Here is a 27,460-nt window from a genome sequence, read left to right as displayed (position 1 = left end):
TTGGAACACCACAATGGAAGGTCCCAGGAAGGAAGTATTTCTCAGAGAAGGGCATCCCAGAGCTATATGGCCATGTTCAGCGGCAAGTGAATGTATCTCTGGCACACAGTGTCGGTGCCAAGATACATCTGACCACAGACACGTGGTCTAGCAAACACGGGCAGGGAAGGTATATCAGTTTTACTGCCCACTGGGTGAACCTTCTGACGGCCGTCAAGCATGTAACCCGTGGCACCCGTGTAGATTTGGTTTTACCGCCACGGATTGCATGCAGGCCTGACTCTTCTTCTCCTCCTCCTACTCCATCCTCCTCCCTCTCCTCCTCAGCTGCCTCCTCCTTTTCCGCTGCTAGCGTCTCTTCCACTGCACCGCCCAAGCTCCCCAGAACCTATTCCACATGCCAGGTGAGACGTTGCCATGCCGTGCTGCGTCTGTTGTGCCTGGAAGCAAAGAGCCACACTGGCCCGGCACTCCTTTCAGCTTTGCGTTCACAGGCAGATGAGTGGCTAACACCGCTCAATTTGACAGTTGGTAAAGTGGTGTGTGACAACGGTGCCAATCTGCTTAGCGCATTGAAACAGGGCTAAATCACGCACGTGCCGTGCATGGCACACGTCTTAAACTTGGTCGTGCAGCGATTCCTTGTCAAATACCCTGGGGTCCAGGACATCTTGCGGCAGGCAAGGAAAATCTCGGCCCATTTCAGAAGATCTTACACGGCCATGGCTCGCCTTGCTGACATTCAGCGGCGACACCATCTGCCGGTCAGACGTCTTATTTGCGATTGCCCGACGCGATGGAACTCAACCTTCTATATGCTTGATAGGCTGCTCCAGCAGAAACGTGCAGTTAACGTCTACCTGTATGAACTCTGCGAAAGAAACGGTTCTGGGGAGCTGGGTTTTTTTTCACCGCGCCAGTGGCTGCTCATGCGCGACACATGCAGACTTCTGCGGCCATTTGAGGAGATCACCAAACTGGTCAGTCGCAGCCATGGCGCCATCAGTGACATGGTACCTTATGCCTTCTTTCTGGAGCGTGCATTGCGTCGTGTCATTGATCAGGCTGTGGAGGAGCAGGAGCGGGAAGATGAGGAAGTCGCAATGCTGGATGAATTCCCAGGGGGGGCTACTCTATCTGAGACAAGTCAACAACAGGAGTCTGATGAGGAGTCAGAGGAGGATGGTGCCGGGGCGGATGAGCAGGAGCAAGAAGAGCATGCTTTAAACCTTTCTGGGATCCCTGTTGTGCGAGGATGGGGAGAGGAGAATGAAGAGGACGACATTATCCTGGATGATGAGCAGGAGCCAGGCCACCACACCGCTTCCACTTTAGTGCAAATGGGGGCCTTCATGCTCCAGTGTTTTAATAGGGACCCCCGTATAAAAAGCATGAGGGTCAAGGACCAGTACTGGGTGGCAACGTACTTAGACCCCCGGTACAAACACAAAATGGCGGAAATGTTACCGCCGTCGCAGAGGGCTGTCAGAATGCAGCACTTCCAGGCCTTGCTTCGAGAAATGCTGCATTCTGCTTTTGCGTGCGCTGGCAGAGGAGCAATTCCCACTCCCAGAGAAGGATTTGCGGGTACCAATCCAACAGCGCCTGCAAGAAGAGGCCGGTTTGAAGATGTGTTGGTGACTTCGGATATGAGGTCATTCTTTCAGCCGACCCATCGACAGGTGTCATCCGGATCCAGCATCAGGGAACGCCTAGACCGTCAGGTGTCCGACTACATTGGGTTAACGGCCGATGTGGACGCTCTGAGGAGTGATGAACCCCTAGACTACTGGGTGGGCAGGCTTGACCTCTGGCCAGAGCTTGCCCAATTTGCAATCGAACTGTTGGCTTGCCCCTCATCCAGTGTCCTGTCCGAAAGGACGTTCAGCGCAGCAGGGGGGATTGTGACCGATAAGCGTACTCGCCTAGCTCACCACAGTGTTAACTACCTCACATTTCTAAAAATGAATGAGGCATGGATCTCGGAGGAATTCAACACATGTGATCAGTAGACCATGTATATGTCTATAAACAATTTTTGGAATCAAGCACACAGACCTTCTTAATTCATTTGGCTCACTTCCCTGACCCAAAAAAGCACACCGTACTATATGCCCCTACCCTCCTCTTTGAAGAGGTTGAGCGGTGTCATATTTCTACTGGGGCTGCTTATTATGAGGGGTTCCCACCATCCCTGTGCTGTGCTGACTTCCTCCTGGGTGTTCTTATTATGAGGGGCTCCCACCATCCCTGTGCTGTGCTGACTTCCTCCTGGGGGTTCTTATTATGAGGGGATCACACCATCCCTGTGCTGTGCTGACTTCCTCCTGGGGCTGCTTACGGTGCTGCTGTCAGCGCTGTATGTCACGGAGCTGCTGTCAGCGCTGTATGTCACGGAGCTGCTGTCAGCGCTGTATGTCACGGAGCTGCTGTCAGCGCTGTATGTCACGGAGCTGCTGTCAGCGCTGTATGTCACGGAGCTGCTGTCAGCGCTGTATGTCACGGAGCTGCTGTCAGCGCTGTATGTCACGGAGCTGCTGTCAGCGCTGTATGTCACGGAGCTGCTGTCAGCGCTGTATGTCACGGAGCTGCTGTCAGCGCTGTATGTCACGGAGCTGCTGTCAGCGCTGTATGTCACGGAGCTGCTGTCAGCGCTGTATGTCACGGAGCTGCTGTCAGCGCTGTATGTCACGGAGCTGCTGTCAGCGCTGTATGTCACGGAGCTGCTGTCAGCGCTGTATGTCACGGTGCTGCTGTCAGCGCTGTATGTCACGGAGCTGCTGTCAGCGCTGTATGTCACGGAGCTGCTGTCAGCGCTGTATGTCACGGTGCTGCTGTCAGCGCTGTATGTCACGGAGCTGCTGTCAGCGCTGTATGTCACGGAGCTGCTGTCAGCGCTGTATGTCACGGAGCTGCTGTCAGCGCTGTATGTCACGGAGCTGCTGTCAGCGCTGTATGTCACGGAGCTGCTGTCAGCGCTGTATGTCACGGAGCTGCTGTCAGCGCTGTATGTCACGGAGCTGCTGTCAGCGCTGTATGTCACGGTGCTGCTGTCAGCGCTGTATGTCACGGAGCTGCTGTCAGCGCTGTATGTCACGGAGCTGCTGTCAGTGCTGTATGTCACGGAGCTGCTGTCAGCGCTGTATGTCACGGAGCTGCTGTCAGCGCTGTATGTCACGGTGCTGCTGTCAGCGCTGTATGTCACGGAGCTGCTGTCAGCGCTGTATGTCACGGAGCTGCTGTCAGTGCTGTATGTCACGGAGCTGCTGTCAGCGCTGTATGTCACGGAGCTGCTGTCAGCGCTGTATGTCACGGAGCTGCTGTCAGCGCTGTATGTCACGGTGCTGCTGTCAGCGCTGTATGTCACGGAGCTGCTGTCAGCGCTGTATGTCACGGAGCTGCTGTCAGCGCTGTATGTCACGGAGATGCTGTCAGCGCTGTATGTCACGGAGCTGCTGTCAGCGCTGTATGTCACGGAGCTGCTGTCAGCGCTGTATGTCACGGTGCTGATGTCAGTGCTCTGTATTACGGTGCTGCTGTCAGTGCTCTGTATCTCCTGCACCCTCTTGTTTGCCTACCCTGGTCCCTGACCTTCCCTCTCCTCCATTGCCTTCATTAGCTCCATAGTCCTGAATTGTCAGAACAATTTCCCAAATAAAAAAAAAATGCTTGTAGTTATCGATCCCAAATTCACCTCATACATGTATTATGCTATTGTCCAGGTGGTGGGACTACGTGCTACCCCCTAATAATTACCCCGTGGCCGCAAATTCGACCTAAAGGTTTGCGAAATTCGCCTCCCATTGAAGTCAATGGAGCCCGCGGCGAACGGTCGTTTTCGCGAACGTTTGTGTCCGTTCGCGTTTCGCGTTCGCGAAACGTCCCGTCGGAAGTTCGTCCATCACTAATGACAAACCCACAGAATTCCATTCCTGTGCCTTGATTTCAGAGACCATGCCCAGGGTATACTATTCACTTCTACCTATTGTTAAATTCAAGGAACACCCTAGTTCCATGACTAATGTTACATCAGTATCCTTTAAGACAAGAAACAAACTTGTCTATGTCCCAAATAATACCCAGGTGCTTCCTTCCCAGCAATGATTTCTACATCCAGAACCCAGAGTGAAATATCTTTCCAACATTTCTCGTTCACCATCGTGTATTGGCCTGAAATACAAAGGACATCATGGTCATACTTCCGACAGAGGAAAAAATCAACCTGCATCCAGCTCCTGAATGCCTTCTGTGTCCGCACATCTCTGGGAGTAAGCCACTGGTACAATGATCGCACTTGATTCAGTGTATACTCAGCACATGTAGGGTTATAAGCTTTTATCAACCAATGCAAGACGTTGAAGCACCATGTGGTGAAGGCATACTGTACCCTGGTAGTCAGCATTTTTTTTCCGTTTTCTCTAATGGAGCATGCTCCCGTGTGTAGTCAATGGCATTACCTGTGCAAGGTTTCAACCTCTCAGGTGAGACATCAACCAGGCGTAACTCCCCCATATCCAGCTCTGGTGTCCCACATTTCCAGTACATGAGAACCTCCCTGTACGACTGCTAAGATTGAGACACCACCCCTACATTTTCACCCCATTGATGTGTCACCTGGCCAACAGACATCTTACTTATGCATAAGTGCCAGTCTCCTAGGTTCCTGCACCATATTAATTCAGTTATGTCAATACATGTTCCACATTAAAAACATGATTTCCTTCTTTCAATTCCTCACTCCAACAAACAAAAAAAAACATATTTTACACTTCTTGTTCTGAAGGATTAGATAGGTTATATTTCTTCCCCAACCTCCAACCCATTGCACTTGTATTTACAGTACATTTGCATTTATAAATGACAGCAGAGACTCTGGCAAAATGTGTTGTTGATGGGCACATTCTTTCAGATTCAACATTAGCACTAAATGGTCCATAAGAAAAAGAAACCTTATATTGCAAGTATTAATCTGAATCTTTTTGTCTGTCCCTTCTCTCCTGAATGTTTATCAGAACAAATTTGCGGTGTGGTATGGCATAGAAAAACTGCCAACCAGATGAACATCTTTCATCTTTGTTCCAGAAACCTCTCCAATCTCGCTCCACCAGGACTCTGGAAGTGAGAAACCAAGAGCAGAATCAAATTCTTATACACAATATCTGCTTGCTTGCTATGTTTACTTATAGTTCCCTCCTTGGCACCCAGGGACTTAGTATTCCTGGCTTCTGCAACTCTAAACAAATTATCAAAACAACCATGATTTCTTCAGGATGAATGCACTCTATAATGGATTTTAGAGGATAAGAACCAAAATTTTGAAAAAAACAAACGTGAATGTTGCTTCTCAGAAATTCTCATTTTAAACGCTAAAAAAAAGTGCATTTATCTGTACCTTAAGACCTATGCACTAACTCCCCTTTCAGGGGGACAAAGCCTAAACCTTTTGGAACTTTTTCCACTTGAATGAAAATAAAAACAAAGAAGAAAAATAATAATAACTCCAGCGGCTAGAATGGCTTCCTGCCCACTCTTGTCTTAAACAAAATGCATTCAGCTGCTAATTGAGGGCATAGCCAATGACACCCCTTTCAGGTGGACTAAACCTAACAATTTTTGCACCTGAACAAAACAGAAATAAAATAAATGAACAAATAACAAAAATAAAACTTTAATTTTTTTTTTTTTAAAAGTAAACATTTTTACAAAAAAAAAAAATACATTTAAAAATCAATAAAAATAAAAATAAAAAAAGAAAATAAATGATAAATTAGAGAAGTAAAAAAAACCTATTAATCATAACAGAAAAAAACTAATTAAAAAAAAATAACAATCCAGAGGCTTATCCTTGAAAATACTAAATATATATCAAGGTCCTCTATAATATTCCGAATATGAAGGGAAAATCTCTGAAACTCACATCTAAATCCTATTCATAGCAAAGAAACATTGACCAGAACATTCTTACCATCCAAGCAGCTCACTAAAGGCTGCCCCAATGCTATATTTTAATGAACATGAGGCTACCTCTATTTTGAGTTTATGAACTGTTCTACATAGTGATGCCTTTGCTGTCTTAATTGACTATTCTCAGTTTGTAGTCTCAGCATTTGGGTCTTAAAAGGGAAATTGGTTTGATTACTATGGCCTCTATGCCTTGGATTTCTACCCCATCTTGCAGAATAAACTTCATAGCGCCTTGGTGTCGTTTTTGGGTATTTCCTTTGCATATCATTATTAGCCACCAAACAATACCTAGCTATGTGACCCCCCTTTTTACAAACAAAGTACTTGAGAGCTGATCTCCCTGCATAGGCCCTTCTCTGAGCATATGGCGATGGAGCCTCACGTTGCTGTATAACATTACTATAATTGGAATGAACAGATTTTACACTTTCATTGTCTGAGTATTCACTAGCAATGGACTCGTCAGAAGTCTCCACTGTTTCAACTCCTGAATCAATTTCAAGCGCAGTTGCCACACTCTTATTTAAATATTCCTCATTTAGATCTCCAACATTGATTCCCACCATAACAAGATCACTTGCAGAAACACTAGTATTTGGCTTTTCTACATGTTCCAAAGCCTCTATCTTTGCTAAGCACTGAGCATGTGTGGAGGATAACTCCATAATGGCAGACTGGTCTTCATGTAATTCCTTCCTAAGCAGTATTATAATATGCTCCTTCTCAGCCTCTCTCTGATTCAAAGAGGCAATGCAACTTTCTCTTTGTTTACATGTTTCCTCTAATTCATTCATTTTAATTTTCTGTTCCAATACACGTTTCTCAGTCACTAATTGTTCAAGGTGATCATGAACATTTCCCTCTGCCTTTCCATTGTTAATATATTCTTAATTACACTTTGTACCTGCTCAAATAATTGCTTTCTCTCAGTACACCATTGGACTTCTTTTGATATAGCAATGTCTTTAATTTTCAATAACATGCATACAACATTGGCCATTCTTGCTTTACTGCCTTTTTTCAAAGACATCTTATGTTTTATCTGATCATTAGGAATATTACATTGTCTCAATAACTTATTAAATTGGCGCGTTAAAGCATTTTCTGCCACAGATTTAAAATGAACACAGGCATGTCTCTTAAGAAAATCTTCAATGACCTCTATTGATGTGCTAATTAGCCTACACTGAAGGTTGATCAACCAGTCTATACACAGCAGCTGCTTAGACAATGCACATACAGTAATTGACTACAAGATTGTGTTTTTCAGCACGATCTCATCGTGCTGGTTCTCGGCGACAGGGTACTGTACATCTCGCGCTGGCTACAATAGAAAAATGTCACATTTTCCAATTGCAGCGAGTGTGAGAAAGAAGCGACAATGTCGCCTCGCTAATAGAGCTGGCATGGGTTCCCCTCCAGGGGCATACCAGGCCCTTAGGTCTGGTATGGATATTAAGGGGAATCCCCTACGCCAAAAAAACAGCTTGGGTCCCCCAAAATCCATACCAGACCCCTATCTGAGCACGCAGCTCGGCTGGTCAAGAAAGGGGGTGGGGACGAGCGAATGTCCCCCCCCTAGAACCGTACTAGGCCTCATGCCCTCAACATGGGGGTGGGTGCTTTGGTGAAGGGGGGCACCCTGCGGCCCTCCCACCCCAAAGCACCTTGTCCCCATGTTGATGATGCCTCTTCCTGACAATCCTGGCCATTGGTTGGTGGGGTCTGCGGGCGGGGGGCTTATCGGAATCCAGGAGTCCCCTTTAATAAGGGGGCCCCCAGATCCTGGCCCCCCACCCTTTGTCAGTGAGTATGGGGTACATCGTACCCCTACCCTTTCACCTGGGGAAAAAAGTGTCAATAAAAAAAACACACAACACGAGTTTTCAAAGTAATTTATTAGGCAGCTCCGGGGGTCTTCTTCCGACTTCGGGGATCTTCTTCCGACTTCGGAGGGTCTTCTTCCAACTCCTTTGTGCTCTCTGGTTCTTCTCCGCGCTCTCAGGCCTCTTCTTTTTCTTTTTAAACTTCATTTCTAGGCAATGGATGTCCACTGGTACCCAAGGATTGAGACACAGAATGAAGCTCATAAATAAAAATTCCAGTATATATAAACCATTTTTTGTAGATACTATTTTTTTGCACAAACCAATCAATATACGCTTATTGGGATTGTTTTTTTTATCAAAAACATGTAGCAGAATACATATTGGCCTAACTTTATGAAGAAATTTGATTTCTATCTATCTTTTTATTGCATATGTTTTATAGCAGAAATTTAAAAAATATTTTTTTTTACAATTGTTTTTTAATTTTTTGTTTGTTTATAGCGCAGACAATAAAAAATGCAGTGGTGACCAAATACCACCAAAAGAAAGCTCTATTTGTGGGGAAATGTATTATTTTTAGGATACAGCACTGCATCACCACGTAATTATCAGTTAAATTAAAGCAGTGCCGCATCTCATAAAATGACCTGGTCATGAAGTTGGGTAAATCTTCTGGAGGCCAAGTGGTTAAAATAAATATTTGTGAAAAATATGACAGAGTTAGAAAGAAATATTTTTCCACTGTGTGAGACAGAAGTAAAGGCATAACTTTTTTCATTTTTAAAGGAAGGCTATAACCCCCCCTTTTTTTGGGGGGGGGGGGGCATTTCATTCCCATTGAGGAAATTTCCTTTACTTCCTGCCCCGTACTCACAGAGAAAACAGAAATCTCTTCAAAGTGAGGGAAAGTCCTGGTAGCCACCAGAACTAGTGTTCCCATTAGAAGAATTCCACTCTTTTGGTGTTATGGTGACCACTCAAAATTTGTGATTTTCTTTCACTTTTCGTCACAATCACCAGGACAAAGAGAGGGCGAATCTCTCTAATGGGGACAGCAATAAAAACCTGATAGGTGTTCTATTCTTTCTCCACTCTATGCAAAACTAAAAAAAAAACTGCCTTCACTTATACTTGAATCATTATCAACCCCAAATGTTAGAGATTGTTGATTGTTGATACAAGAATGACTGGCTTCTTCAAACCAGACAAACAGCCTGCCTTTTATAGACTTTTATTTACTGTCCTGTACCATTGTTAAAGTTTCCATGGATGTGTTTGCTTCCCTAACAGCTTGGTAAATTGAGGCAATCCAACAGACGCTTATTGCACAATCCAGTGAAATCATTACAACTATGTTACAGTTGTAACCATTGTATACAAAACATGATACTGGATCATTTTGTTATCATGTACTTTGCTAACTAAAAATCCTTATCTGACTACTTGAAAAATCTTAGCTGTTCCACATTTTTGATGTATGAAAATAGTTTGGCTGGCCTCTTGTGTTGAATTTGTTCAATGGGCTCAATTCACTAAAGCATATTGCATGCAATGTTTGGGTCACATGAAAATTTTTTCCCAAATATTTCATGCAATACTGAAAATGTCAATTCACTTTTCATTTATACAGTATTTATCTAAAAAAAAAACACACACTTGGTACATACTGTATAAAACCGCATTAACTACTTCAATACAGGGCACTTACACCCCTTTCCTGCCCAAGACAGTTTTCAGCTTTCTGGGCTGTCGCTGTTTAAATGACAATTGCGCGGTCATGCTACACTGTACCCAAACAGAATTTTTATAATTTTGTTCTCACAAATAAAGCTTTCTTTTGGTGGTATTTGCTCACCTCTGTGTTTTAAATTTTTTGCTAAACAAATAGAAAAAGACCTAAAATTTTGAAAAAAAATGTTTTCTTTTGTTTCTATTATAAAATTTTGTAAATAAGTAAATTTTTTCCTTCACTGATGAGCACTGATAAGGTGGCACTGATGGGCACTGATAAGGCGGCACCGATGAGGTGGCACCAATGAGGTGGCACTGATGGGCACTGACGATGGGCACTGATAGGCGGCACTGATGGGCACTGATAGGCGGCACTGATGGGTGGTACTGATATGCAGCACTCATGGTCATTGATAGGCGGCACTGATGGGCACTCATGGGTGACACTGGTGGGCACTGATGGGCACTGATAGGTAGCACTGCTGGGCACTGGTAGGCGTAACTACTGGGCACTGATGGGCACTGATACATGGCACTGATGGGCACTGATATGCGGCACTGAGAGATGGCATTAGGGATGGGCACTGATTGGCAGTTGCCTGGGCACTGATTGGAATTTCCCTGGTGATCTAGGGTGGCATACCTGGTGGTCCAGTGTGGTGGCATCCCTGGTGGTCCTGGCGGCATTATGGTGGTACTGGGTGGGCATACGAGGGGGGCTGCGCTGATAATCATCACAGACCTCCCATCAGGAGAGCAGCCAATCGGCTCTCCTCTACTCACGTCTGTCAGACACGAGTGAGGAAAAGCCGATCAATGGCTCTTCCTGTTTATATTCTGATCAGCCATGTTTGGACACAGCTGATAACGTGGCAAAGAGCCTTCGTCAGAGGCTCTTTACCGAGATCGGTGTGTTATAATGACACACCGCACCATCGATCGCTGCGATGCGTGCTCCGGGGATGCGCAAGAGCGGTCAATCTGGGAGGCCATCATATGACATCCACCCAGAATGAGAGCCACACGTTAAAGTGGTTAAAATCAATTCTCTAAAGAAAATAAATAAATACAAAGTAATGGCCTAGGCATGCAAAATTTAAAGTAAAACTAAGCTCATCGTTTAACAGGTTAAAAAAACAGTTACATTCCCGACACGTGCAGTACACTGGTTGTGCTCTCAACCAAACTGTCAAACCATCAAATGACTGGTGTCCTAACTGATAACATGTGCAGCACCATGGCAGTTGAAGATCAAACAGATTCAACACAGCAGCTTCTTTGGTTGGAATGTATGGCCTATGGCTGTTAATGAACTGACACTCGCTCGTGTCCTTAACAAGCAGTGGCGTTGATTTACTAACACTGGAGAGTGCAACATCTGGTGCAGCTCTGCATAGGAACCAATCAGCTTTCAGGTTTTTTGTTAAAGCTTAATTGAACAAGCATATTTTAGAAGCTGATTGGCTACCATAAAGAGCTGCATCAGATTTTGCACTCTCGAGTTTTAGTAAATCAACCCCCTAGTGTAGGCAGGTTGATATGTGTTAGTTCTAGCAAGTTAGTGGTTGGGCCAGGCTGAGGAAAGAGTTACCCATTGTATGCTCAGTTCCCAGGCTTTTTGATCCTAGCCAGCCCACCTGTGCTATTAAAAGGGGTGAGGTCCAGGGGCTTCCTAGTTGAACTAATTGGTTCTGTACTGCTTGTGGTATCGGGGCTGCTGTATCTTGGGGTAGTTGTGTAGACATCCATAAATCAGGCACTAGGTCCAACATGTTTGGTATCAGAGATTTGTTTCATTTTACCCTGTGAGGACAAATGTTTCGATCTGGATTTAATATTCTTAACCAAGGGTGGAAGAGGTAGACAGTACAAGAAGGAAGCCTAGATACCGGTAGCATTCCTGACCTTATGGAGTCAGAATGGAGTTTCAAGCAAGAAGTATGGTATGTTGCATACTACTGGGTGATTTCAAATTGCCAATGAATATGAGATACAACAGGAGGGCAGCAAGTGGTATCACAGTTGTCTCCTGTTCAAGGGAAATTCAACTTTTGTAAGGATGATTTCAGCACTATTCTAGTATTCTCGTGTTATATGTGTCTCTTTAGTACAAAGCTGTCTGTAAAGCTTGTTTCTCCTCGTATTTTGGTAGAATAAGTTGGAATCTATTCAGCCTATAATGTTTCTTGCCCCAGAAGAAGTTGAGAAATTCCATTTGAAACACAGGAAGTATTTGGGAATGTGGAGCTGAATAGTCAGAAAGAGATACACTAGCCTAGGGAGCACATTCATTTTCAGTATACTGTTTCTTCCAAACCAAGAAAATCAAAGATTACCACATTTTTGGGGATCTTTATGAGTGGTTTTGAGGAGGGTGGGTTAACACAAAAAGGTGCCTTTTAAGGGTTTGAGGTAATATGTATTCACAAGTGTTGTAAAAAAAGGGGGTGTTCCGTTTGAAAGGAAAGTTGTTCTGTATAAGTTTGAGAAAGTGGTTTATCCCTTCTGGGTATGTTCCAAGATCCAAAAACCAAGTGTGCCAGTTGTAGGAACCAATTTGAATGAATGCCTGTTTGGTTTATTGCTGATGTCTAGCTTATGAGTAGCTGAAGATAGTTGGCCTAATGCCGCGTACACACGACCGGACTTTTCAACATCAAAGGTCCGACGGAACAATTCCGGCAGACTATTCGATCGTGTGTGGGCTGCAGCGGACTTTTGATTTGCAAAAGTCTGACAGACTTTAGAAATGGAACATGTTTCAAATTTTTCCGCCAGAACTCCGCCGGACCCAGTTCCTACCGAGAAATCCGTTCGTGTGTATGCTAGTCCGATGGACAAAAACTGACGCTAGGGAAGCTATTGGCTACTGGCTATGAACTTCCTTATTCTAGTCCGGTCGTACGTTATCACGTTCGAATCCGTCGGACTTCGGTGTGATTGTGTGTGGACAAGTCCGTTCATTCAGAAAGTCCGTCAGAACTCTGTCAGAACTCCGTCAGAACTCAGTCGAAAGTCTGTCGGACCTAAGTCCGGTCGTGTGTACGCGGCATTAGAGTAAGGATCTTTTCCATTCTTGGGTATGACTGTAATGTGGGTTCTTATAAGCCTAAGGTCATTTGATGACCTTCGAGGAATGAGACAAGCTCTGGAACCATTTGGGTTTAAAAAGTATTTTAATAGTTTAAAGGAAAGCCATTATGGCCCCGGGCTTTGTTTTGGTGATATGGATGCAATGGACTCTTGAATTTCATCTGTGGTACTGGGGTTTCCAACGCCTCTGAAGCAGTTTTTGGGACTGAGGGCGATTCTGTCCGGGTTGTAATAATATACAAGGAGAAATAGACACCCCTAAATTATTTGGTGATCTCTGAGAAACTAAAAAGCATAGGGGATGTACTGGGTGGATCACTATAGGGCAATAAAAGAACAGCGCCTAGTTGATCTTAGAGGTTTTGCAAATATAGTGGTTTGTTGTTATGATCAAATAGATATCCAGAATTTAAGTTGTTTGAGTTTGTTTAAGAGGAGATCATTAAGTTGATCTTGGAGAATTTTCAAGTATGCAGGTAGGGACACAGATCTTTTATTGGCATTTTCCTTTTCTTAATTTGGTCTAAAAGATTTTTTATTTTGCAGACTCTCTTCTTTCAATGTAGTACCATTATTAGTTCCTCCACTTATGGGTTCCCCATACTGCCAACAGAGGGATATCAGGATTTCTAATTGTTTCAGGGGGATATCTGAATGTCAACTGTGTCTCTCAGAGGTAAGTTCTGGAATCAAGTTTTTGCCAGAAAGGCAGGAGTAATATCTTGTTGATTGAATACAGAAGTCAAATTTAAAGTTCGGTTCACAATAACATGGTCACAGGATGAGAGATTGTATCCTGTTTTGAGGGTCAACTGAACCATACCTGTCTCCTGTCTGAGCTGCAAGAGGCTGAAAACAGTGTCATACAGGGCCAATAATGCATAGGAGAATCTCTTGGGGGGGAGTGGGGGTTCATCATATTGTATTAGAGCACCACATCTTACCCAGTGAGGGTTGCTGGAAATGCCATTTCCATGTGATGGGTCCAGACTAGCATCCAGGAAATTAGGTTTCAGGCAAGGGGTAGAAGGAGCCTCTAAGATCTCTGGATTGCTCAGCAGTGTGCTTGTTGGAAGCTTACTTCTCATTCAAAGAACAATTGGGTAGAAAGGTTTTGGCTTCCAGCTATTGTTGTCCACTAGGGGAGAGCCCAACAGGTTGAACAGACCTGTTAATTGTAGAATGTAGGGTGAAGCTCGAGTGACCTTTACAGATTGGCAGATGCATGGAGTAACCGTAGCTGTATGTAGTGCCACTCTGCCTGAACCTTTCTAGCAATAGTTTTAGCAGTCTGCACATCTATATCATGCAAAATGAATCTGGATCTTGTACTAAGACCAGCGTATGATCTCCTCCTTGAGGTTGAAAAAGTGCACCCATCATAGTATGTCCCTGGGCATAGTCTAGTTTTATGGCAGAGTTCTAAAACCTGTCCAGTAAGGAGTTGAGTATTTCAATTACTTTCCTAGTTTTCCTAAATTCCTTAAGGCCTGTCCCCAACAGTTTAACATTGCTTTTTTGACTGCAATTTTCTGAATCATTTAGATGTAGTAGAACCATTTTGCCCCTTTTTGAGGGGTGTTTTTGCTGTTTTCGAAGACCAATACTCTTTGTGCCAAGGCAGCATGAGTAGCATCCTCAGTGTAGACCTTATCTGAAAACAGCTGCATATGTCTCTGTGAGTTATTTTTTATGGCAGACTAAATCTTTGCATTCGAGGAGGCTAGATTTGCCTTTGTTGAGAGATATAGGATTCTGAAGATCTTCACTGCTAATAGGCGTTGGGCTGTTTCAGTGTCCCACCAACAAGAAGAGATTGAGATGCTCAGAGCCTTTAGACCCAGAGCTTGTGAGGCGGGTGCTTAAAGTATGCTGTAGAATCATTTTTGAGCCCTTTTCCTGTGAAGAGGAGTAGATAGAGTCAACCTGGGGGTTCTGCAAAGCTTGTTGATGTATCTGGGCTGCTGATTTCTGGGTTTTGCTGCAGTTGTGCAGGTGGTTAGAGGTAATTAAGACCCAAAGTAATGGTCACTGTTGGACCCTTGGTGACTGTGATCAGTTTTTGGTATGCTTCCCATATTTCGGCATGGCAGGTACTTTGTATAATTTTGCTGGCATCGGTCTATAGCAGGTATACCAAAGTCTATGGTTGTGCTTCTCTATGCCGCTATTGCCAAGCCACTGCCCCCATCTATAAATATTTCCAAATTTTCCATATTACATAGAAAATCTTCACTTCTTAGGTTCAGTTCCACTTTAAAGTCCATTTAAAATACACGTTCATCTAAGACTACAATGTCCTACACTACAATATCACTGTAGGACAAACTGCATTGTCACCTTGTTCAAGGAAGTGGAAAAAGATGGATGTACTGGCAGGATTAACAAGCAATACAACTGCAGTATGCTAGTGACAGTCTATGTCATATTTAGCAATTTCGATATTGGCAATAGTTGCACCTTAACAAAAATCCAAATTCTTGCATAGCACCATCTAATTTTATTAAAAAAATAAATAAATAAATAAAACTTGTAAAGTTGACACATAAAATCCAGACAGACACTTCATGAACTGGCACCAACCAGAAAGCACCAGTGTTACACAGAATCTCATAATAGCAGTTCTGTCCTCAATATTTAATCTCCCAGAAGCACTACCCATCATACAAGGGAAAAGCGTTTCTACCAATGTTGTGATATGTTTTGGTTTCTAGGTGGGTGTGACCCTGCCTGATGTACTTGGCTGGTGTGCTAATGTTGGTGGAAAGAGTCTTTCCTCTCCAGAGAGAAAAAAGGCAGGGAAGGGGAAAAACAGGGAGCACACTTCAAACGGATCAAGTGAAAGTGAAAAAATAAAATAGACTGCATAATAAATAATGTGTCAAAAGATGTCTGCATTGTTTATCCTTAAAATGGTCTAATAACTTTCCAGGATAAGCTTGGTAAGCTTAAGAGTATGAGGCAGTGAATGAAATGCCATATGGAAAACAGATATATTTTTTCGTATAGCACTTAAAACATTAAAGTTTCTGTGTTTTAGGGTTTTATTCCTTCATTATATAGGAAAACTGAGCGCGTGTGTAAACCAGACTCTTGGGTGCTGTTTAGGTCACAGTTTGCTCTTACAGAATACTTTACACAAATTCTAAAGGAAATCTGTAATCCTATTTTCCCCTAATCCTTATTCTGCTTCTTCTGAAATAATTTTAATGATAGATTCTGGTTATTTTCAAGGACTGTCCAACCTATCCACTCCTGTTTTAGCTTCATATTTGCTCAGCAGGATGAGTTCAGCCACCATGCAGCCCAACCAGTGTCACAGGACAGACAGAACAGAAGCACATCCCAGCTACGGGGAGTTGTATATTATATACAAATCACTAAAACCACAGTTTGTTATACGCTCTTTTATACATTTATTGTTTTGACCTAAAAGGGAAGTAGTCTTTTTTTAACACTTTCCACACTTCTGCTTCTTCAGCCAATCAGAGAAGGGAAATCTCTATATCAGGTGTGTCAATAAACTCTTTTCATCACGGGCAGCATCAGCAGTAAGGTTGCCCTCAAAGAGCCAGTTGTATCTGGGATGCACTACATACAGTGTGCAAGTTTTAGGAGTGCATTACATGCAGAGTTCAGGACTACACCATGTACAGAGTGCAGAGTTCAGGAATACGCTACATGCAGGGTCCAGGGGTACAATATGTACAGAGTGCAGCGTTCAGGGGTGTGCTGTGTACTGAGTGCAGAGTTTAGGGGTGCACCATTTGTAACCTCAAACCACCAAAAAGCTTCCGCCCACCTTTCACCCAACTGGCCCAACTCTAGTACCTCCCTGTGTAGGCGGCTCTACTACCTGTGTATTTGTAGGGAGATCGTTTTCTCTCTTAGATTTTGAAGAACTGTCCCCGCTTTCCCCACTGTGAGCACATGCAGGAATCTGTTAGATCCAGGAGCTACTGAGGGCAATGCTGTGCCTTGTACACCAGAAGACTTCTGGGAGCAGAGGCTGAGAGGTGGCGGAATGGAGTTCTGACTGCAAAACTAGGTGTGAGGGCTGCATAACAAGGCCTGGAGGGCCACATTCGGCCCACAGGCCATTTGTTTGACATATGTGCTCTATATGATATTATATTTAAAAAAGAAAATATATAAATAGCATATATAAGTTAGGGATGGGCCGAACAGACCCCTGTTTGGTTCGCACCAGAACTTCCAGAACACCGCAAAAGTTCGGACCCGAATAACGAACCTCATTGAAGTCAATGGGACCTGAATGTCGAAAATCAAAAGTGCCCATTTTGAAGGCTTATATGCAAGTAATTGGGCATACAATGGTTATAGGTGTCCAGGTTCTGCATTGGGGGCACATCATTTTTAAATGAACAGTGATTTTTTTTGATTTTGAAAGCATAAAAATAAAAAAATCATTCCAATAAAGTGGCAGATCTGTACCATGTCTAGAATCTGAGGCAGCAATAATTGCATTTATAAAGCCCAAAAAAATTAAATTTTCCCGGCAAGCTACCTTTATTTTGCTCAGCAATAGCTGGGGAGTGTGAATGATTTTGGATAGAAGTAACGGGTACGTAAAAATTGGTCTTTGGGTGTCGTGGCGCCTTCCCACCGTAACCCTATAAAGCTAATCTTGATGAAAGTAAGATTGGCCTTGCTGTAAAAAATTGTAAGAAATTGCAATGATATGCACCTGTCAAATAAGTGTAGAAAAATTGGTCTTTGGGTGTAGGTGATGCCTTCCTACTGTAACCCTATAGAGGTACTCTTGAGGAAAGCAAGAATTGGCCTTGCTGTAAAAAATTGCAATGATATGCACCTGTCAAACAGGTGCAGTAAAATTGAACTTGGGTGTTAATTGTGCCCATGAAACCTATACCAAAAACATTCTTCCATATGAAATGATTTAATGCGCTCAAAGCTAGGCAGCCTCGAAGTCCTGCAGGGATTACACATCCCAAAAAGACTTAATCAGTGACATCGGCATCAGGGGCTTCATAGCTGGTAATCCAGGACTGATTAATTTTTATAAAAGTCAAACAGTCCATGGAGTCTGTGGACAGATGCATTCTATGATCAGTAACGAAACCTCCTGCAGCACTGAATGCCCATTCTGAAAGCACAACTCAGCCAACAACTCATTACTGGACAAGTTCTGGCCAGTGGTCTATTCTCATGATCCAGTCAGTGGATCGCCAGCTGGAAAGCTCTCCATCTCTGTTTTGGCCATGTAATGCAGACGCTACCACTGGGATGTGGAAGCTGACAGCCTTGGGCGGCGAGAACTAAGCAAATTCCGAAATGCCTCACTTAAGCGGACGCCTTCTCCAACGCTCCTCTCTTGACCAACAGAAGATTCAAAATGACATTTTCCGCCACACTGTAGCCCACTGGAATCAGGAAAAATGTTCAATAAAATCCTCTTTAACGTGTCCTCAAGAGATTTTATCTTCTGCACTCTCTGTGAGGACAGGATGAGTTCTAAAACCTCCCCCTTATAACGGTGGTCAAGGAGGGTTGCCAACCAGTAATCATCCTTCTCCTTTATGCCACGTATTCTTGGGTCCTTTTGCGGGCTTTGAAGCAGGAAGTTGCCAATGCGCCTCAAATTTGCAGAGGCTTGAGAAGCAGACTCCTCAGGGTCACTCAGGATGACAGAATCTGAAACTTCCTCTTTCCAGCCACATACTACTCCCAAGGGTCCTGGGTTTGAAAAGCCATCGCTTATAGATTGGCGCATGTTTTCCTCTTCTTTGAAGCCTATGAAAGTGGCAGAATCCTTCTCCTCATCCTCCTCCCCTCTCTCCTCCTGTGTGTTCTGTGACATAGGAATGATGGTGTCTGGATAAAGTGGGTCTTGAGAGGAAAGAAAGTCCTCCTTTTCCTCCTGCTGCTCTGCCTCCAGTGCCCTGTCTATAATGCCACACAGAGTCTGCTCCAGCAGGAACACAACAGGGATTGTGTCACTGATACATGCCCTGTCACTGCTCACCATCCCTGTGGCCTCCTCAAATGGTGACAATACAGTGCATGCATCCTTAATGAACAGCCATTGGCATGGGGGAAAAAAGCAGTTGGCTTGAGCCCGTCATTGTGCCGTACTGGCACAGGTACTCTGCTGCATATATAGCTGCTGCAGTATTGCCAAAGTCAAGTTCCACCTGGTGGGCATGTCACAAATCAGGTGGCTTACGGGCAGGTGGAATTCCCACTGAATTTCAGCCAGCCAAGCACTGGCTGTGTATGACCGCGTGAAATGGCTACAGACTATTCTGGCCTGGCACATGTGTCAACTTTCCCTGTCTTAGGGCTGACAGGAGGTTTGAGCCATTATCGGACACCATCATTCCTGGCTCCCGCTGGCATGGTGTGAACCACCTCTGGGCCTGTCCCAGCAGAGCTGCAAGAATCTCTGCTCTGGTGAGGCACCTTTTAGCCTGACTTATGGAATAGCCCTTTGAACACTTAGGGGGTACCTGATGTTCATAGGATAATTCTGCAGTGGAGGGCATGGAGGTGGTGGAGGAGGAGGGGGTAGCGCTCACAGGACTGGCATCACCACCAGCTGTATGGAGACATAGGGGCACAACAAGCTGCAGCACCGAGCCCTGTCCTGCATCGTTTTAGAGTTGCAAGCAGCGTTACCCAGTGAGCTGTGATCGAAATATATCACCCCCGCCCATGCTTGCTGGACCATGTGTCAGCAGTAGGGTGGATTTTACGGCTGACTGCCTTGCCCAACGATGCCAGAACATTCCCTTCCATGTGATGGTAGAAAGATGGAACGGCCTTACGTGAAAAGTAGTAGCGACTAGAAACCTACCATTGTGGTGCAAATTCACGAAAGGGGGCAGAATCCACCAGGCTGAAAAGCAGAAGTTGGAGAGCCAATGAATTTTGAATTCTCCTGGACATTTCCCAGGAAACAATATAAACGGGAAAAGGGTCTAAATCCCAGGAACGTCCCAGGAAATTCTGGACAGTTGGCAACTATGTGCAAGCGCTGTGCCTGCGCAGTACAGGGCGGACACTATCTGATGGGGGGGAGCTTTCTCGTCAGAACACTGGCAGTCACGGATGCTCCCGTGTGCGTGCCCCAGGGTCATAGTACACCCTCTCAGAGTTATCTGATCGCCCTGCATCATTCAGCTATGGGCCGGTTGGTAAGTGGTTAAAGACATCATCAGTTTCCGGCTTAACATTCACCCACCGGCGTCCTTAAAAAACATTGAATAGTTGGTAATTAAGGAGCTGGCCCTGACAGTGTCCTTAATAACCATATATTTATGGATTTATGCGCTGCATGCAACGCATTTTAAATGCGCCATGCGTTTTAAAAAAAATGCATAGTGTGTTTTGTAAGCTCTGCAATGTAAAAATACATGCCATGCAGTGAGAAAACAGCCTAAGTGTGTCCCTGTCGTGACTATGCACTACTTTATCTTTAAAATATATCACGTGCTTAATTCTGGTCTATCACTTGAAGAACCTGTATTTACCTAGTATTTCATGTATTTTCTGATGCTGTGGAGAATATTGCATGATAATCCTAGTTGTCTGTACCTTAGATTGAAAAAGCTTTTAAATCGTTTACCTTTTTGTCCTTTTTTCTTTCTTCCATGATATGTAGCATTCTTTACTAGTAATGATTTTTGCCTAGCTGAAAATGTAAATATGCCATATAGAGAGGTGTGTCTAGTGAAAATGGCGCCTATGGCAAACACTGAACCTGCGCCCCTGTCAAAACATTTGAAACCCATCTGTCACATAACCTTAACAAAAAAAAACAGCTAACAAAACTACAAGTCAAGCTCTTTAATCTTTCAATTAAGCCCCTACAGGCCCAGGCCCCCTACATCTGCACTGGCTGCCCCTCCCCCCGATGGTGGTGGTCCTGGTGTCTCTAGACTCCTGTAAAAAATAAAAAGTACACAGCCTCACCTGATGCTTGTAATAATAAGACCTCTCATGGCGTGCTGCTCACTGCTGACCCCGCCTCTTTTCTCGTCTGTTCTGGGTGATGTAATGTACAGTACAAGCACCTGGGGTGGATGGGAGGAAAGGAGGGGCCGGAAGGGAGCAGTGTGCTGTGAGAGGTCTTATTATAGCCACTGCCCGTTCTGTATGTGCAGTAGTCTGGCAGAGCCTAGGGTTGTCACTTTTTCTTCAAGCCAAACCCAAACACTTTAGCGGCCTCACTGAAGGGAGGCAAATCCTCACGAAGCCCCACTGAAGCCCCATTGAAGTCCCACCAAAGCCCCATTGAAGTCCCAAGGAAGCTCCATTGAAGCCCCACTGAAGCCCCATTGAAGCCCCACCGAAGACCCATTGAAGCCACACAAAGCCTCACTAAAAGCCTCATCGAAGCCCCACCAAAGTCTCATCAAAGACCCACGAAGCCTCATCGAAGTCCAACCAAAGCCCCACCAAAGTCTCATCAAAGACCCACGAAGCCTTATCGAAGTTCAACCAAAGCCCCACCAAAGTAGGGTTGCCCCTTGCCACTTTTTCTTCAAGCCAAACCCGAACACTTTAGTAGCCTCACTGAAGGGACACTAATCCTCACAAAGCCCCATTGAAGCCCCATTGACGTCCCACTGAAGCCCCATTGAAGTCTCACCGAAGCTCCATTGAATCTCCACTGAAGCCACACAAAGCCTCACCGAAAGCCTCATCGAAAGCCCCACCAAAGTCTCAACAAAGACCCATGAAGCCTCACTGAAGTCCAACCAAAGCCCCACCAAAGTAGGGTTGCCACTTTTTCTTCAAGCCAAACCCAAACACTTTAGCGGCACACAGCAACATTTTTCTTTTGTTTAGTTTTATTAGTATACACTATAGGATAACAGACTTGGGACACCTTTAAGGGCTCCAAAGAGAATAGTAATGTCCCCCAACTCTCCTGTCAGGCCCTGTTGCGAGCCAAATTCCTGTCTGAATATTGTGTCCGGGTTTCAGGGGCACTGAAACCCGGACATATGATTCAAAACCCGGATCGTCCAGGTGAATCCCGGACAGGTGGTAACCCTGGCAGAGCCTCTCATGGGGCCCCCCTAATGGCCCCAGGCCCTCGGGCAGTGCAGAGTGCCCAATGGGTCAGTCTGCCCCTGCTCATGAAACAGTTCACATTCAGTGAAAAGTCATGAACTTTCACTGAATGTGGACTGTTTAAGGAGCTTTTTGCACACATCACATTATTACACTTTATTTATGATATCTATGGCTATGCATATTTATTTAACCCATATTGAGCACTGTATTTGATGGCTGCTTCTGCTTGGCACACACGCACGATCGCACATGATGATGACTTAAATCATCATCATGTGCGATTGTGCGTGTATGCCAGGCCCAAGCAGAAGCAAGCACCCAATCAAATGTAGTGCTCAATATGGATTAAATAACTATATAACATAGCAATAGATAGCATTAATAAAGTCTCATAAAGCGATTTGCGCAACAAGCTCATTAAAAAGTCCACACTTTTAAGTAGTACCTGCTGGTGCACAAATCACTTTATTACACTTTATTTATGATATTTATGGCAATGGCTATGCATATTTATTTAATCCATTAAGCACTATATTTGATTGACTGCTTGTTTCTTCTTGGCAGTTGGCACGCACGCACAATGGCACATGATAATGATCAAGATCAAGAAGTAGTACGGTGTACCTGCTACTGCTAGGCTGCTAATCCTTGCTGCTGCCTGGCCTGGGGTTCCCCGTCATCCATTCCTTCTCTGTTCTCTTTTACTGCTCCTCATGTCACAGTCCCCGGTCCGGGGAGAGAGAAGATGATGCCACACAGAGGAGGGTAGGCAGAGCATTAGGCTCTGCCTCCAACAGCCACTCTACCCTACATGGACCCGGTGTGGCCAGTCGTCATCAGCTGTCATGGGAGCACCTGTCGCTCCCCTCCCCAGGCCAAGTATTAGCAAGCGCTCCAGCAGTTCAGCCACGGCACCAGCCAAGGGGCTATATTAGTGCAGGAGACAACCACAAGAGCCGAAAGGTGGCTGTGAGAGGACAGGTGTTTTTTTTATTTCGTGTAGAGGCGGCTTGCCCCCCCCCCCCCCATGGCGGCCATGGCACTTGCCATGGCTGCCATACCTTAGATATGCTACTGGTCATATAGGACACATGATAGAAGAACTAGATAAGATAATTAGATCATTTGGGTTCATGCACACTGTACATGCACATGTGAATGCTTAGCCCTGGTGCATTGTGCACTATCCAGCCCTGCTACAGTATGTGTCCAGGAGTGAATGCCCAGGATGCAAGCAGTCTAAGCATTTATTTCTAGGTACATACTGCACTAAACGCAAGTACTGCTTGGTGCATTATCCAGCCTTGAGCGACAGCCCCTGAAGTTTTCATTCGTACCTTAATGCCAGAGCTTCATGCCCAGTGTGCATTAGGCCTTAGTTGTAAGCATATAACATTGCACACATTTTTTAGAGATTAGATGATAAACCATGAGAGAATTTAAATATAATTCTAAAGTATACTTACCCTACAGAAATACCAGTAGAAAAATCTTGACACATATTTCCACTGACCATGGCCTCAGTTATCTGATTGGGCTTTTCTCTCCCTGCTTTTCTCTCCCTGATCCAATCTCTGTTTGTCTATTGCATTGTTGATATACTTTTTTGACAATATTCCACTTATATGTTCTTTAGATGCTATTTCTAATGCTTATTTTAATATATTTAGAGATTTCCCTTCTGTGATCTTCTGAAGAAGCACAAGTGCAAAAGTTGTTGACAGGTCAAAACCATACATGTGTAACGCCCTACTCCTGATGGGCAGACGCTATTATTTTTGTTCAAATTTAATTGTCTGAAGCTCTAGTTTGGCTCAGACTAATTCTTTCTAAAAGTTCTGGTCAAGTGGATTTGTCTTTAGTAAATAACCCCATTGTGTATCTGTTAGGGCTAGGTTTCCACTAGTGCAACTTTTCATGCGATTTGGGACTGAAAAGTCACATGACAAGTCGTACCCCATGATTTCCAATGAGTACTGTTCATATCTGTGCGACTTCAAGACGCAGCAACTTCAAAGTAGTTCCTGCACTACTTTGGTCCCACTTTGATGCGACTTGAGGTCCATAGACCTCAAGAATACACAGGCATTGCTTCAAGTCGCGGCAAAAAATTGCGGTAAAAAATCACAGAAAAATCGTGCGACTTTGGGGACGCAATAGTGGAAACATAGCCTAAAACAAAAAAGTGTGTTATTTCACTTGTATTTTTAGCAAATGCTGTAAGTAAAAAAATATTTTAGTTCATATGAGTTTACATGAGTGTGAAGTTGGATCAATACTAAAATGTAATTACATCATCCCTAAATCAAAAACCAAATATTACATCAAATAATAATTTGGGACTTTATAGATATGCCTTGAATAGTGACACAAAAAAATATCTCAATAGATCTCAATAGATCCTTAAAATTCTCGCAATTTTATTGTAACAATCTTATATTAGCCATAGGCTAATAAAAATCTAGAAGAGTGCTTTCAATAAATCATAAATATTTGCACTAAGGACCGTAGTCTACGCATTTCGTGGGACACCTGACTTCTTCAGGACTCTTCCAGCCTCCTACAAGTATCAGAAATTTTTGTCAGTAAACTGTTAAGTAAACAACAATCACATTATAAACCGTAACTGTTCAAAAACTAGGGCTGCATTTACACTACAGCGCTTTGAATCATGGGCAGATTTTGCCATGAATCTGCCCACGATTTGAAAGCACTGATGTGTGAATGGCAAATCACTTGCATTTGACAGGCCATTCGTTTGAATGACACCTCAGATCGCGGCGCGGGTCTGCCTCGGTTGTCACGCAGTAAATCACACTGCAATCGCACTGCAATCGTGGCAACACGCAGAGTGGGAAGCATGTTGCCAAAAAAAGTTCAGGAGTTACTTTTGGGCGACATGCTTCCCGCAATGCATGTTGCCATATTTGCAGCGCGATTTATTGAATGACAATCACAACAGAACCATGCCGCGATTTGAGGTGTCATTCAAATGAATGGCATGTCAAATGTGAGTTCCGCGATTTGCCATTCACAAAGCGCTTTCAAATGGAGGGCAGATTTGCTGCAAATCTGCCCGTGATTCAAAACGCTGAACTGTGAATGGAGCCTGATAACATACCAAAAAAATAAATTTTTCAATGCAATTGTCAACCAGACAGTCAACTTCAAGAGAAGTTGAAAAACAACAGACTTCTGGATGGATATTCAGGTGAATATAAAAGAAAAAAAGACTAAAAAAAGATGAACGTTGCACACACCACATTCAAGGACTAATAAGCTGCAATAGATGAATGTTTTGTTTTTGGGTTTAATACTGCTTAAAGAACGTGGGCACATGTGCACTTCAGGATTACGTTTTTCAGGCTTGCCACATTCGCAAAGAACCCAACATTATTTATTATGCAAAATGGTAGAAAATGCACCAAAATCAGTACATGACATTTGATGTAGTGTACTGTTTCACACATATACAGTATCTCAAAAAAGTGAGTACACCCCTCACAGTTTTGTAAATATTTTATTATATCTTTTGATGTGACAACACTGAAGAAATTACACATTGCTACAATGTAAAGTAGTGAGTGTACAGCTTGTATAACAGTGTAAATTTGCTGTCCCCACAAAATAACTCAACACACAGTCATTAATGTCTAAACCACTGGCAACAAAAGTGAGTACACCTCTCAGTGAAAATGTACAAATTGAGCCCAATTAGCCATTTTCCCTCCCCGGTGTCATGTGACTCATTAGTGTTACAAGGTCTCAGGTGTGAATGGGGAGCAAGTTTGTTAAATTTGTTGTTATCCCTCTCACTCTCTCATACTGGTCACTGGTAGTTCAACATGCCACCTCATGGCAAAGAACACTCTGAGGATCTGAAAAAAATTATTGTTGCTCTACATAAAGATGGCCTAGGCTATAAGAAGATTGCCAAGACCCTTAAACTGTGAGCTACAGCATGGTGGCCAAGACCATACAACAATTTAACAGGACAGGTTGCACCGAGAACAGGGCCCTCCACGTGTTTAGTGTCAAATCCAGAGGTTGTCTTTGGGGAATAGACATATAAGTGCTGCCAGCATTGCTGCAGAGGTTGAAGGGGTGGGGGTCAGCCTGTCAGTGCTCAGACAATACGCCGCACACTGCATCAAATTGATCTGCATGGCTGTTGTCCGAGGAGGAAGCCTCTTCTAAAGATGATGCACAAGAAATTACTGGAACTTGTGCTATGTTCTGATAAGACAAAGATAAACTATTTGGTTCAGATGGTGTGAAGTGTGTGTGGCGGCAACCAGGTGAGGAGTACAAAGACAAGTGTGTCTTGCCTAAAGTCAAGCATGGTGGTGGAAGTGTCATGGTCTGGGGCTGCATGAGTGCTTCCGGCACTGGGGAGCTACAGTTCATTGAGGGAACCATGAATGCCAACATGTACTGTGACATACCGAAGCAGAGTATGATCCCCTCCCTTTGGAGACGGGGCCTAAGGGCAGTATTCCAACATGGTAACGACCCCAAACATAACTCCAAGATGACCACTGCCTTGCTAAAGAAGCTGAGGGTAAAGGTGATGGACTGGCCAAGCATGTCTCCAGACTTAAACCCTATTGAGCATCTGTGAGGCATCCTCAAATGGAAGGTGGAGGAGTGCAAGTTCTCTAATGCCGCGTACACATGATCAAACAATCCGGCGGAAAAGTTCGGCGGACTCGAGTCCGCCGGACAATCCGCCCGTGTGTGGGCTCCGGCTGCCTTTTTTTTCTTCTTCGTCGCCGCCGCCGCCCGGGACTCTTCTTCCGACTTCGGGGGTCTTGTCCCCCTCTTCGGGGGTCTTGTCCCCCTCTTCGGTTCTTCTTGCCGGGCCTCCGCTCCTTCTTCCAGCTCTTTTACTGGCGGTGGCCCCGTCTTCTGTCGCCGCCTTCTGTTCTTCTACACAAAGATTTTTGAAAATATGCATTTTTCATTTTCTGTCATTGTGAATTTAGAGGTCCAATTTCTGTGGGCTCATGCAGAAAACGAGTATACTTTGATGAAATGATTGGTGTTCATGGACTCCCTTCATTGTCTTCTTGGCACACAAACTGATGACATGTTCTGGACAACCCTATTTTGACTAGATGGTCTGGGCAGACAGACCTAAATGGCATGGGCACACTAACTTTGCTGGCATGGTCTAGATTTCTTATGGAAATACTTAAAACTGTAAGAAAGAAAAAGGATTTGTATAGGCCATGGAAACCCTGCGTATATTTACTTTCATATTGTAAACAGTAATTTTCTAGATTGGTTACTACAGGAAAAACTGAATGTTTTTCTAACCTTTACTAATTAATAGTTTGTCAAGATCTGTTGGGTAGTACAGTGACTTAGGGGTTAGTACTTCTGCCTTGCAGCATGGAGTATGCATGTTCTTCCGGGCCTTGCATGAGTTTCAGACTAGTGCTCTGGTTTCCTCCCACACCACTCCAAAGAAATGCTTATTACTCCTGCCTGAAAATTATGATTGCATAAATTGTCAGTAGTCTATAACTGCCCATAATAACTAAGTACTTAATAAATTGCATTAACTACTTCAACCCCGAAAAGATTTTCCCACTTCCTGACCTGGCCATTTTTTGCGATACGGCACTGTGTTGCTTTAACTGACAATTGCGTGGTCGTGCGACATTGTACCCAAACAAAATTGATGTCCTTTTTTTCACACAAATAGAGCTTTCTTTTGGTGGTATTTGATCACCTCTGCGGTCTTTATTTTTTGCGCTATGAAGAAAAAAGTC

This window comes from Lithobates pipiens, unplaced genomic scaffold, assembly GCF_037356315.1.
Source record: "Lithobates pipiens isolate NorthernLeopardFrog02 unplaced genomic scaffold, aLitPip1_a1.2 Scaffold_10, whole genome shotgun sequence".
Lineage (NCBI taxonomy): Eukaryota > Metazoa > Chordata > Amphibia > Anura > Ranidae > Lithobates > Lithobates pipiens.
Note: the sequence above shows the minus strand (reverse complement) of the source record.